The sequence below is a fragment of the Desmodus rotundus genome, chromosome 2 (assembly GCF_022682495.2).
Source record: "Desmodus rotundus isolate HL8 chromosome 2, HLdesRot8A.1, whole genome shotgun sequence".
In the NCBI taxonomy this organism is placed as follows: domain Eukaryota; kingdom Metazoa; phylum Chordata; class Mammalia; order Chiroptera; family Phyllostomidae; genus Desmodus; species Desmodus rotundus.
The window spans coordinates 187130057-187141469 of NC_071388.1; positions in this window are offsets into that span (position 1 = coordinate 187130057).

An 11413-nucleotide genomic window follows, 5' to 3' on the forward strand; every position below is an offset into this window, starting at 1 on the left:
ACTAGAGCAGGGAAAGGAGGAGTGTTAATCCCCTTGGTGGAGCAATGCTATCATCCCCTGGAGTGTGAGGCTATAGCTTCCTGGTGAAGCAAACAGGCTCATGCTCCCCAGTTTATTAAGCTCAATGTCAATTTCCTTTGCTCCCCTTTCTTATTAATAATTAGTTAACTACCTACAGTAACAATGTGAGCCAATTTCTTAAACTAAATCTCTATGTGTATACATAGCCTCTTGGTTCTGTTTCTCTGGAGAACCCTGACTAACACCCAAATATAAGAAAAATGTTAATATTTGTTGACTTTGAGATTATAGGTTTATGGATGTTCATTATATTACATTTTTGTACTTTGGAAATTATGCATATTTTTTAGGTCACTACTCTAAAAATGCCTGGAAAAACCTTTAGAAACCTTTTTTAAAAAGTAGCTTCATTTGATTCAGCTATCTGACAATAAGCAGAAAGGAAGCAGAATGCCTCTGGGTGAAATGAATTGTTCACCCAACCAATTTAATTATTTTAGACCATTCTTGCTGCTGCTACATCTATCTGCCTTGGATGGGATGTGAAAGCGGGGGAAGAAAGTAGAAGCATTCCACTGGAATGGATTAACCATTCAAACAGTAATATGCTCTCTATAGGGGAGTAAATTCAGAGTGGGTACTGCAAGCCAGACAGGTGGCCTCACGGCTGAGAGAGAGAAAAGCACTGGCCCTGGGACAGCCAGCCTCTGGGATGTAGTGTCCACTTCACCAGTGACTGGAGTGGCCATGGTCAGGCCTCAGTCTCAGGTGTTGTGTGAAAAATGATGAGCCTGGTTAACATCACCAAGAACACCTTTTACCCTAACGTTGCACAACCCCGTGAAGGACAGCATATACTATCATTCTTCTAATTCAGTAGGTTGAAAAACAACATTTGTTGGTAGAACATTTGTCCTACCTCAGTTCCTTAACTGGTGGTGGTGTGTGCGTGGCGGGGTGTAGGAGTGGGGGCTCACTTAGCTTCTATGCCTTTTTAAAAAGCAAAAGACTTAGTATTTGTTTGAGCCCACTTTGTTTTGTCATTCTGAGCCAGCCCTTCGAATTTCTGACTTACAAATGATAAGATTTGCATCTCTTGGTTGGTGTGACAGCTTCTGCTTAGACCCCCCTTCCCTCTCCCCTACCATTCCATGTGGCGTAATATGCAATGTTTTAAATCTTTAAAATATGAGCATCTCCCACCCCCACAGCACTAGGCTAGAGGTCCGGGGACCCTGGGAGGCTACCAGCTGGCTGTGTCACTGTGGGTAAGTGAACCCTCCTCTCTATGTTTTTGTGTTTTCTCCTCTGTAAAAGAACATTGAATGGTTGGAGAGGTCTCTTCCAGCTGTTAGAGTTCAGTAACTGACATGCATTGAGTAACTGCACATGGTTGAAAGAGGGCCATTTATAGAGACTCTATTCAGTTTAAATATGAATTCACCCTTCTTTTCTGTCTATGGAGCTTTAGCAAAAACAAGACTCTGGCTGGAAATACACACAGAAGAACTACTGGAAAGATGTCAGGCGTCTCAGGCGTTAGCTACATCATTAACACCAACCTCCCAGAAGACAGAGCCCCCATATTCTATAGGAATATCATTCCCTGGGGAATATCTGCACCCTCCCTTCAGGCCCCCGCTCTGCATCCTTACATCAACGAGGCAGATCTCTCAGACTGCGTTCTATTAGGTGATCAGCATTTAACAAATTTCCCTTTCAGAATCTCTCACCAACCGGAGACTGGTTCCAGGGCTTTTGTTCTTCCCTGCTTCTGGAGGCCTGCTTGAGCTTCTGCTCCGGCTGGTGCTCACAGACATCAGGAAAACATACTTTTTGGTGGTTGCTAGGAAACAGTGACTGAATGAAAATAATTTGTTTTTTAAATACACCCCAGTGCCCCAACCGGGAGGGAAAAAAGTCATACGTTTGGGACAGAATTGTGATCCTGACCTGGAGTTCATATATATATATATATATTTTTACCTGAGTAGGTTCAGTTTCTCATCTAAATGATTAATTAGAAAGCAGAGAGGATGTGAGAAATCCACCTCCTGCAGGGTTTTTTATAGCACTTGGCTGCAGACCCAGGAGTCTACTGGCCGAACAAGGATTTCTGGGGAAGCCAGAGCATCTCTGGCTCCTCACACACTGAGGGTGATTCCACTTGGTGACTATAGACACGGTGGAAATCCTGAAGAACCGTCACCTTGGGGCAAGCACCCTCTGCTCTGGCCCTTTCCTTCTCATCACAAACACATCCTCCCTTGCTTAAAGCTTGCTGATGGCTTCCCGTTGCTCTTAGAATATGATCTAGACTCATAACCATAGCCTGTAAATGAGTCTCCTCCATGACCTGGACAGAGGCAGTGTATTATTCTGGCCCATCTAGGCCGGGGTGTCTGTTAGAGGTCCAGGCCAAGTAGAGAGGTCAAATGTGGGGTTCCGGGTGACAGCGCTACCTGAGGCCCCAGTCAACAGCTATGTGCGTGAGGAAACATTCCAGATGACTGCAGCCAGAGCCATTATCTGGCTGAAACTGTGTGGGAGACCCCGAGTGGGAATCACCAAGTGACAACTGCCTAGCTGAGCCCAATGTAAAGCCATGAGAGGTAACAATAATGATTGTTGTTTGAAGCTGTTAAGTTTTGAAATAATTCATTAGGCAACAGCCGATGACCAGAGCACCATCAGTGAGATCTGGGTACCTCTGTGGTCCATCTCATGTATGAAATGAAGAAAATAATAGTACCAGCTCCACGATGTTATTGCAAGCATGAAGCAAGCAATCAAGTTAAGAATCTAGGGCAGTGCTTATATGAGGTTAATAAATATTAGCTACAAATATTATTATTGTGTATCTAAACTGTAATCAAACAACAGACAAGATCTGGAATAGCCCATTTCACAATGTGTCCATTCCAAAGCGACACTAAATGACTCATCCCTTCTCATCCCCAGAGACTGAGAGTGAGCACCAGATCTTGGCAATAGAGTGGCTTCTATATTGAGCATATCCTTGGATGACCTCTGTCCTCTGGTGTGCCTGTGGGGTAAAGGCACATTCTAAATATAAATGATGCTTCTATTAAGTTATCCCTTCCCTCTCAACCCCAGAGGGAGTGCCCTTTTTCTTCTATGTGGATAAAAACCTTCAGGCTAAAAGTATTTGTGGGTACTAATTTGCTCCTTGCTGTCAAAGAAGATTCTTTTATGGGAAATCTCTGTTGTTCAAACAACATTTGAGCTATTTTGGAAGTCTATTGGTTCATACATAGCTTTTTAAAAGACCTTCTTTCTTTTTTCAGTTTTAGCACTAAGTGTACTAAATCAAAATATCTTTAAGGCCCCCTTTACACTACACTGTGTTATTATTGTGTTTAATTATCCTTTACTACCCTACTCTTACTTCCAGACCACATAGTTACTGGCAGCGTCCCTATGAGTTGGGTCAGCAGACCATCTCTGGAAGGAGGAATCGGCAGAAGGGGAATCAGAAATGGCCAGGAGGAGCCTGGGCTCCTGACCACCCCCAGGGAGTCTGACTTGCCCTCAAGGACTGGGTCCCGTCAGAGACCAGGGACAGTGCTGACTGCAGCTGCTGGGCCGTGGCCAGGGTGTGCTGTGAATGGAAGCCCTCAGGCAGCACTGGAAAAACACGGAGAACTTCAGACTTTGGAAAATGCCAAATCATTAACTGTAGGGTCCAGTCCTTGCCCCCGATCTGTAGGTTTTTTTGGAGCTTCCTTTGGAATCTGATTCACTATGGCTAAATCAGCCCAGTCAATCATGTGTATAATACTGAATCCCTAGAGAGAAGGAAAGGAGAGAGGAACCTGATGCATGGGGTGGGGCTGGAGCTGGGGATGCTGAGGGAAAAAGCAGAGGTCTAGACCCACACCCACACATGCACACGTAATGGAACCGTTTCTGCATCATCAGCCTGAACTCTGCGTTATCACAAAACAACGATAAATCATAGCCTGGGCTCGCTATGTCTTCCCCTGCAGCCATGACAATATTACGATAATATATATCCTGTGGTATCTATGGCCTTTATCATTAAGGTCTTCACATCCAAAGAGGCTTTGGATGCAAACATGCATTTTATCTAGCAGATTCTGGGAAAATTATCCTGGAGTTACCTGAAAACTAGGACAAATATCCCAGCAGCTAGAGAATCGAGAATTCCTCCCACTCTCCTGACCCTACCCCTGGAGTGCTTAAAAGAATGAGGGGACGACAGTCTCCATTTAACGATTGGAGAGAGTCTGTTCAGAATTGGAAGGGAAAAAGCTGAAAAAAAACCCAGACCTTAAGAGTGGACCTCAGAGAACATCTACTAAAAAATAACTGTCAGTGCCAGCAAGGGGCATAAAGTAAATCGGACACCTGCTATTGTACCCATTAGGAATAACTTGCAATTAATCATCCTCATCCTTCTCTTTTTAGGGTGGTTATTAGGCAATTAAATCCATGTAAGTTGACTACATCTGGTGGCTTTTTCCTAACTCCTTTCCTGGCTCTCAAACATTAGCATTCATAAGAATTACCTGGAGATTCCAGGAGCGCCGCCTTCAGACTCTGATTCAGTAGGTGGAGCCCAGGAATCTTCATCTGAATGACCATGTGGGGGTTTTCAACTGAATTCTCCAGTTGGGTGACCTGCACAGCCCTGGTGAGTCTCTTATAGACGACCCTCACTGGACTCATGTTTTGTCTTGATCACTGAGAAAAATGGTAGTTCGGCCTCTTTTCTGCCACTTACTTGCTGACACTGGGCAAATCGCTTTTATTTTCTGGGCCTCAGCTTCCTACTGTTAAAAATGCAGTGATAGAGTATAGAAAGAATGAACTAAAAATTCATATAAAGGACCAGAGCAACCAATGTGAATTCCCTCAACCTTTACCCTACTTAGAAATTTAACACTACATTGCTTCTTCAAATTGTGTTCTAGTGCCAAACAACAGAATTATCCAACCTTTTGAAACACGGTCCATTTGCAAGCTTGCAACTTGAGCCTGGTAGAAGGTTAATCTTATTTACAGAAAACCTTGTGTCGAGAAAACAATTTACTTTCAAATGGTACGGACGTCAGCATGAATCCTAAGGTCATGAATTTTGCATAAGTCTCAGCCTATACATTGCTTGTCCATAACTCCCGTTTACAGGGGATAATTCTGCATATATATCTCAGCCACTCCAATGTGCCTGGACTTTGTCACCTGCCTGGTATCTCAGGACTCTGCAGGGATTCATTCTTCTCTTTTCTTTGTATTTCTTTTCTAATCCCTCCTATTAACTAATATATTTCCCTAGGTCAACACAGATCAGAATGAGAAAACTATATTTAAGACATACACGGAGGGGTAAAAATAGGTTTATTGTTCACATGGGAAATAATGCAATAATTAATAAGTAATAATACAAGAATAAAATGTTCCACATACAACTGTAAACTTACTTTTGACCCACCCTGTATTTGAGACTAAAACTTCAAAAGTGCCTACTCACTTTGTACTTGAATAGATCCTCTATGAGAAATTGACATAATTATTGAAATAATAAATGGATTTACATTTGTTTTATGAAAGTTGCCTTTATAATTTATATATTTGGGCCTTAAACGCCAGTCTGGAATTATATATCACCTGGCTGGTCCCCCTCCTATGAGCAGTATGTAAGTGGTGGAATATAAAGCTTCAAGAGGGCAGAAGTCAAGTGTAACTCACCCAGTGTGCCTATTGCCTAGGCCAATGCCTGGCCCAGTGGACCCTTCAAAAACATTTGTTGGATGAATGCATAGGTTTGGAGATTCAAGACTTGAATTTCTCTTAGAATTTCATTCAATTGTTTACGATGTGATACCCTTTGTTACCTTACTCATAATGATTTCATTGCCTTTGTTCAAGGTGGTAACCTAATTGGATGGCAAAGGGTGTCAGTTTCAAAGATGGGAATGTGATTAGCCTCATACAAATGAGTAAAACATTTATTTAAAAATATTGGGGTGCCTTTTAGAGTATCACTGACAAGAGTGACAATGATAGTTTTTCATTCACCTTGATCTCTTTCTGTAACAGCTACCTGACGGCCTACCTTCATGTGAATTAGCTTTTCCTCTGACTTCCTTCAACACTGACCTCTGTCTCTCAGGTTGCTTCTTCTTTGTCCCTCGCTGATTCTTCTACTTGCTTCCTAAATGTGGCCAACCATTGACCATTTACTGTTCTCATTTCGCTTTTCTTTCTTAGAGCATATCTACTTTCAACACTCAACTACTGGCTACATCTCTGGCCTTGACTTCAATTCTTCATCTTCACACGCTGCTTATAATCCCTCTAATTCGGTGTTCTGACTATCTCAAATTCATTGTCTGTAACTGAACTCATCTTTGGCTTGCAACCAGCTATCTTTGGGACTCCTGTAGTTTTGATGGTGGTCCCTTAAGTGTTTCACTCATCCAGACTTAAAAAGACTAATCTTGAAAATACATTTCCTTCTTCAAATTTTTAAGATTACCAGTGAAATCTGACTGCTGAGTGGACAATGTGGAATCTAATGAACTGATTCCAAAGACATGTAAAATAGCTTCTACTGATATAGGAGTTTACTGACTATTGTATGTTAACCCTAAAAACCAAGTTGAAAAGGAAATTAAACAAAACTGATAGTAGAGCACCAGGCTATACCATGCTTACTTGTATTTCTTCCTAATATTTATCATAGACATAAACTCAGTATGATAGATATAAATATCTATGCAATACATTAAATAGTTGTTAAGGCTTTTTAGAGGTTGGTAGAAATCTAAACTTTTTATACAGTAGATTAGGAAAAAATGTTTGGGTGATACCCATAAGATGCTGGATGTTTCCTTGGGACACATCTATTGGCATGTTTTCAGGTTAAACAGATTCTGGTAGCAAGAAGGGGAGGTTAAATGAAAGGTGATATAACTACCCTCAAAAGTCCAATGATAGGCCATTCTTACATATAGATTCCACTGTTCTCAAGTGTTTCTGGGCTATTTCCCCCACCCAGCCCTTTGAACATATGGGTATCATCCCACTGCTTCGTGGGCTCCACGGTTTCTGATGAGAAATCAGCAGTTAGTTTTACTGAGGATCCCTTTCCTATACATGATATGTAGCTTCTCTCTTGCCGCTTTCAAGATTTTCTCTTCATCAATGGCTTTTGACAGATTCTTCTTAGTGGGGTATGGTAATATCTATTGTAAGATCAGATTACCTCATAGTTAGAGCAGTGGCTTTTATAGTTTTAATTTGTGGCTTTGAACCCAATGACGTTTATATCAAAGAAAACATAAGCTACATAGAAGATAAACCCATTGACTTGATTCCTATAATGTTATTTGTAGGCAAAATGGTGGCCTGCTATACCTCCAAGGTTACTAACACTTTATATAATTAAAATAACCACCTGCCAACAATTTCAAGTGGAAAGGCTTATCTCTTCTTGAATTCGAGAAGGTTTCACATGCACCCCTGTGTTTCTTATGGGAAGCTTTGAAAACATTCCAAGTGCAGTTGAGTATCCAAATGGATTAATGTTTCAAGTACAATGCAAATGATAAAATTTGAATACCACTTCTGTACACACAATCAATGGTGATTTCATTGCTGGAGAAAAAGAAAGGTGTGAACTCAAACTACTTCCCGAAACAGAGACTTGGACTAGGAATAAATATGTGAGGAGGAAAATCTCATCCTTTGATGTATCTTAAATCTCCTGCTGTGCTCAGCAGGGAGTTTGTAAAGCAATCACACCAGACCTGATACTTTTCCAGTAATTCTCTAAGGACATGGAACACATATCACTGAACCAGTGAGTTAGTCACAACTGTGCAAAAGGGCAAGAATCAAAACACTGATTGTACAGATAAAGATGTTGCTTATCTCACATAGCTGTAAGACATCTGAAGAATGTATTCATTAAAAATAAGACCCAAGTTAACTCCAAAGAAATTCTAAAAGGCACTTGCATTATAATAAGAAAGAATCTTATAGAACACTGTAAAAACCCCAGTGACTCAAACCCAAGCTATTTTCCTTTTGGCACTGGTACAATTTGAGTACCCAGTGTAGCTAGCTGACTTGTAAGAGAAGTACCCCCTTGTACAGGTTGTGGGTCTTACGGAACACTGACATCCCAAGAGAGAGTCCAGATGAGAGGACATGCTTAAGTCTATTTATTGGGTGAAGTGTGCTCAAAAATATAAGAAAAAAAAAAGAAAAGCCTCTTGTGTAAAGAATTTGATCCAGATGGAAAAACCAGATTAAAAGTTTGGGGTAAGTTCCAAGTTGCAAGTCTTCATGGAATAGTACAAGGTGTGGTAATTAATTTGCAGGAAAAAACAAGTCATCAACACACAGGCTATGTCAAACAAGAAAAATAGAAACATGTTTGTAAAAAATACTAATTGAGTAATTCTAGTACATGCAGTCATTGTAACCAGAAAATATAGAAAATGTTAAATGGGTGAGAGCAGCTCTAGAACGTTAGAATAAAAATTCAGAGTCTAAGTTTTCAGTTTCTATCATATAGTCTAAACATTCTACTCGGGAAATATGTAGTATCAAGGCCTTGTAGAAAATACCTGAAAAGCTTCTGAAGTAGAAAAAAAGTAGGAGAAAAATTTTTTGCCTTGAAAATAGAAAAATATGCCTTGGCCGGGTAGCTCAATCGGTTAGAACATCGTCCTGATATGCCAAGGTTGTGGGTTTGATCCCTGGTCAAACATACAAGAAATCAACCAATGAATGCATAAATAAATGGAACAACAAATCGGCGTTTCTCTCTGTTAAAAAAAAATTAAAAAATGAAAATGGTAGAAAAGAAAAATAGGAAAATGTGGTTTAGAGAAATATCTTCTTAAAAAAATATTTTATTTATTTATTTTTAGAGAGAGGGGAAGGGAGGGAGAAAGAGGGAGAGAAACATCCAGGTGTGGTTGCCTCTCATGTGCCCCCTACTGGGGACCTGGCCTGCAACCCAGTCATGTCCCCTGACTGGGAATTGAATAGGCAATCCTTTGATTCCCAGTCCAGCACTCAATCCACTGAGCTACACCAGCCAGGGCAGAAAAATATCTTGAAGCTTAGTTTCTGAACATATAAATAATGCACAAAGCAAAACAAAGCAAGGCCAACTAGGAAAAGGATTATTCCTATGGACAAATCAAATGAAAGCTTTAAACCCAAATACTCCTAAGAATAAAGTGTCATGGATTCATCAAGTAAGAGAAGGAAGGTCCCAAAAGCCAGCTTTAAAGGTCCCCAAGCATCTTTACCCATAATTCTTTGTGTACAATCCTGGTAAATTACAGGGGCATTTTAGAGAGACACTTTCTCGCTTATATCTGAGAAGGCTAACGACAATGTGACGGGCTAACCAAAAGGCTTTGGCAGGAGGGTAAGGCAACACGGGAAAGAAAGTCCTTGGATTTGACCCAGGAAGATATGGACCTCTGCAGTTCAAAACAAATTACCTAATAAATTTTTAACCTTATTATTGTAAAATCAAATGGATGCAGTAAACCAAACGAAACTAAAAGTTTATATATTCATCTTTCCGAAGGATCAGTAACTAGTGATACTAACACTCTAGTACCTTCATTTTCTTCTAACTCAGATCTGTCCTTCAGTCCTTCAATGCCAGCATTAAATTGTTAAATAAGTCTCCGGTCTGTTATCGTGGTCTTTCAACACTTCCTGCTGAGCCACTTGGCCAGCGGGGGTGGGGAGAGGGGAGTAATCTAACCTGGAAAGGAAGGCAAGGAGAAATTCATTCTATTGGTAGAAAAGAAAGACTGAGGCCTAATACACAAGATAGTATCTTTCTTTACCCAGTTAACTGTTTGCAAAATACTCATGTTATAATGCTAACTGGCCCCACCTTACTGGTTTCCCACTGGCTAAATTTGAGTCAATTTGAGCACCAAAATACATGATAGTATAACCCATTGAATAAAGCAAAAATCCTTGAATCCTCACTAATGTGAGTGAATAAATAAATGCAGATACAGGAAAGTTGTTTCCTACAGGAGACTATAAATATGTAATAGATCTAGTCCTGGCAGGTGGCTCAGTTGGTTGGAGCATTGTCCCCTACATCAAAAGGTTGCAGGTTCGATTTCCAGTCAGGACACACACCTAGGTTGTGGGTTCAACCCCTGGTTGGGGCACATACAGGAGGCAACCAATTGATGTTTTTATCTCTCTCTAAAAATCAATAAACATAACCTTGGGTAAGGATAAAAAATGTAATACATTTATAATGTATATAATAACTATAGAAGGTATGATGGAGTTCTAGTCATCAATTTATACTAAAACTATGGGTGAATTTTGATGACGAACAGTGTATTGTACAGCATCTCCCTACATGTTACTTCTGTTTGCAAAGGGGAAAATAGTAAATTCACAGCACAGAAGGGAGGCAGCTCCCACCTTAACCAAGTGACATCACTGGCATTGAGACAAACCATCAGTGTGCTCTTTCATCTCCCCACTATTATACACTGAGGACATGGTATCACTTAAGTATTTCTGCCAAAAATGGAGACCTTGAAGTCTAATTGCGAGGAAACATCAGACAAACTCCGAGTTGAGGGGCTTTCTACAAAATAACTAGCCTGTACTCTTTTAATATGTCAAGGTCTGACTCTAGGAAGACAAAGAAAGCCTTGGGGACTATTTCAGACAAAAGGAAACTTAAGTGATACGACAACTGCCTGCGATGCAACGTATGATGCTGGGTTGGATCTGGGAGGTGAAACTGTACAGATGATTGGAGCAGCTGTTGGAATTTGAATAGGGACTCCATTGTAGGTATCAGTTAAATTTCCTCCCTCTGATCATGGTATTGCAGTTATATAAAATAATGGATTATTTAGTGGTGAAGGGCACAATGGCTTCAAATTACTCTCAAGTGGTTCAGGAAAAAAAAAGGCGGTGTGTATGTGAAGAGAGAAGACAGAAAATGATACGACAAATGATGCAAATATCAAAAACTGATAAAGGATTTCTTTATACTATTTTTACAATTTTCCTGTAAATTTGAAATATCCAAATTAAATGTTAGACAATGCTACAATGTTTGCAAAATCCACCTCTCTCAGAGTCTGAGATACCATCCAAATTCAGTTGTTCAAGTTTCTTGCTCCAGAAGAATTAGCAATTTGGATGCTACATTCTCCCTAATATTAAAAATGGGAACTATGAAATAAAACCTCTAACAGGTGATAAAAGTCCAATTTTTAAATCAATATTTATATAAATACTGTCTTCCTTAATATTTTTATATTAGCTTCTAATAGGAAGCTAATATAAAAGCTAATATAATAGCTTCATTTTAATAGGAAGAGAC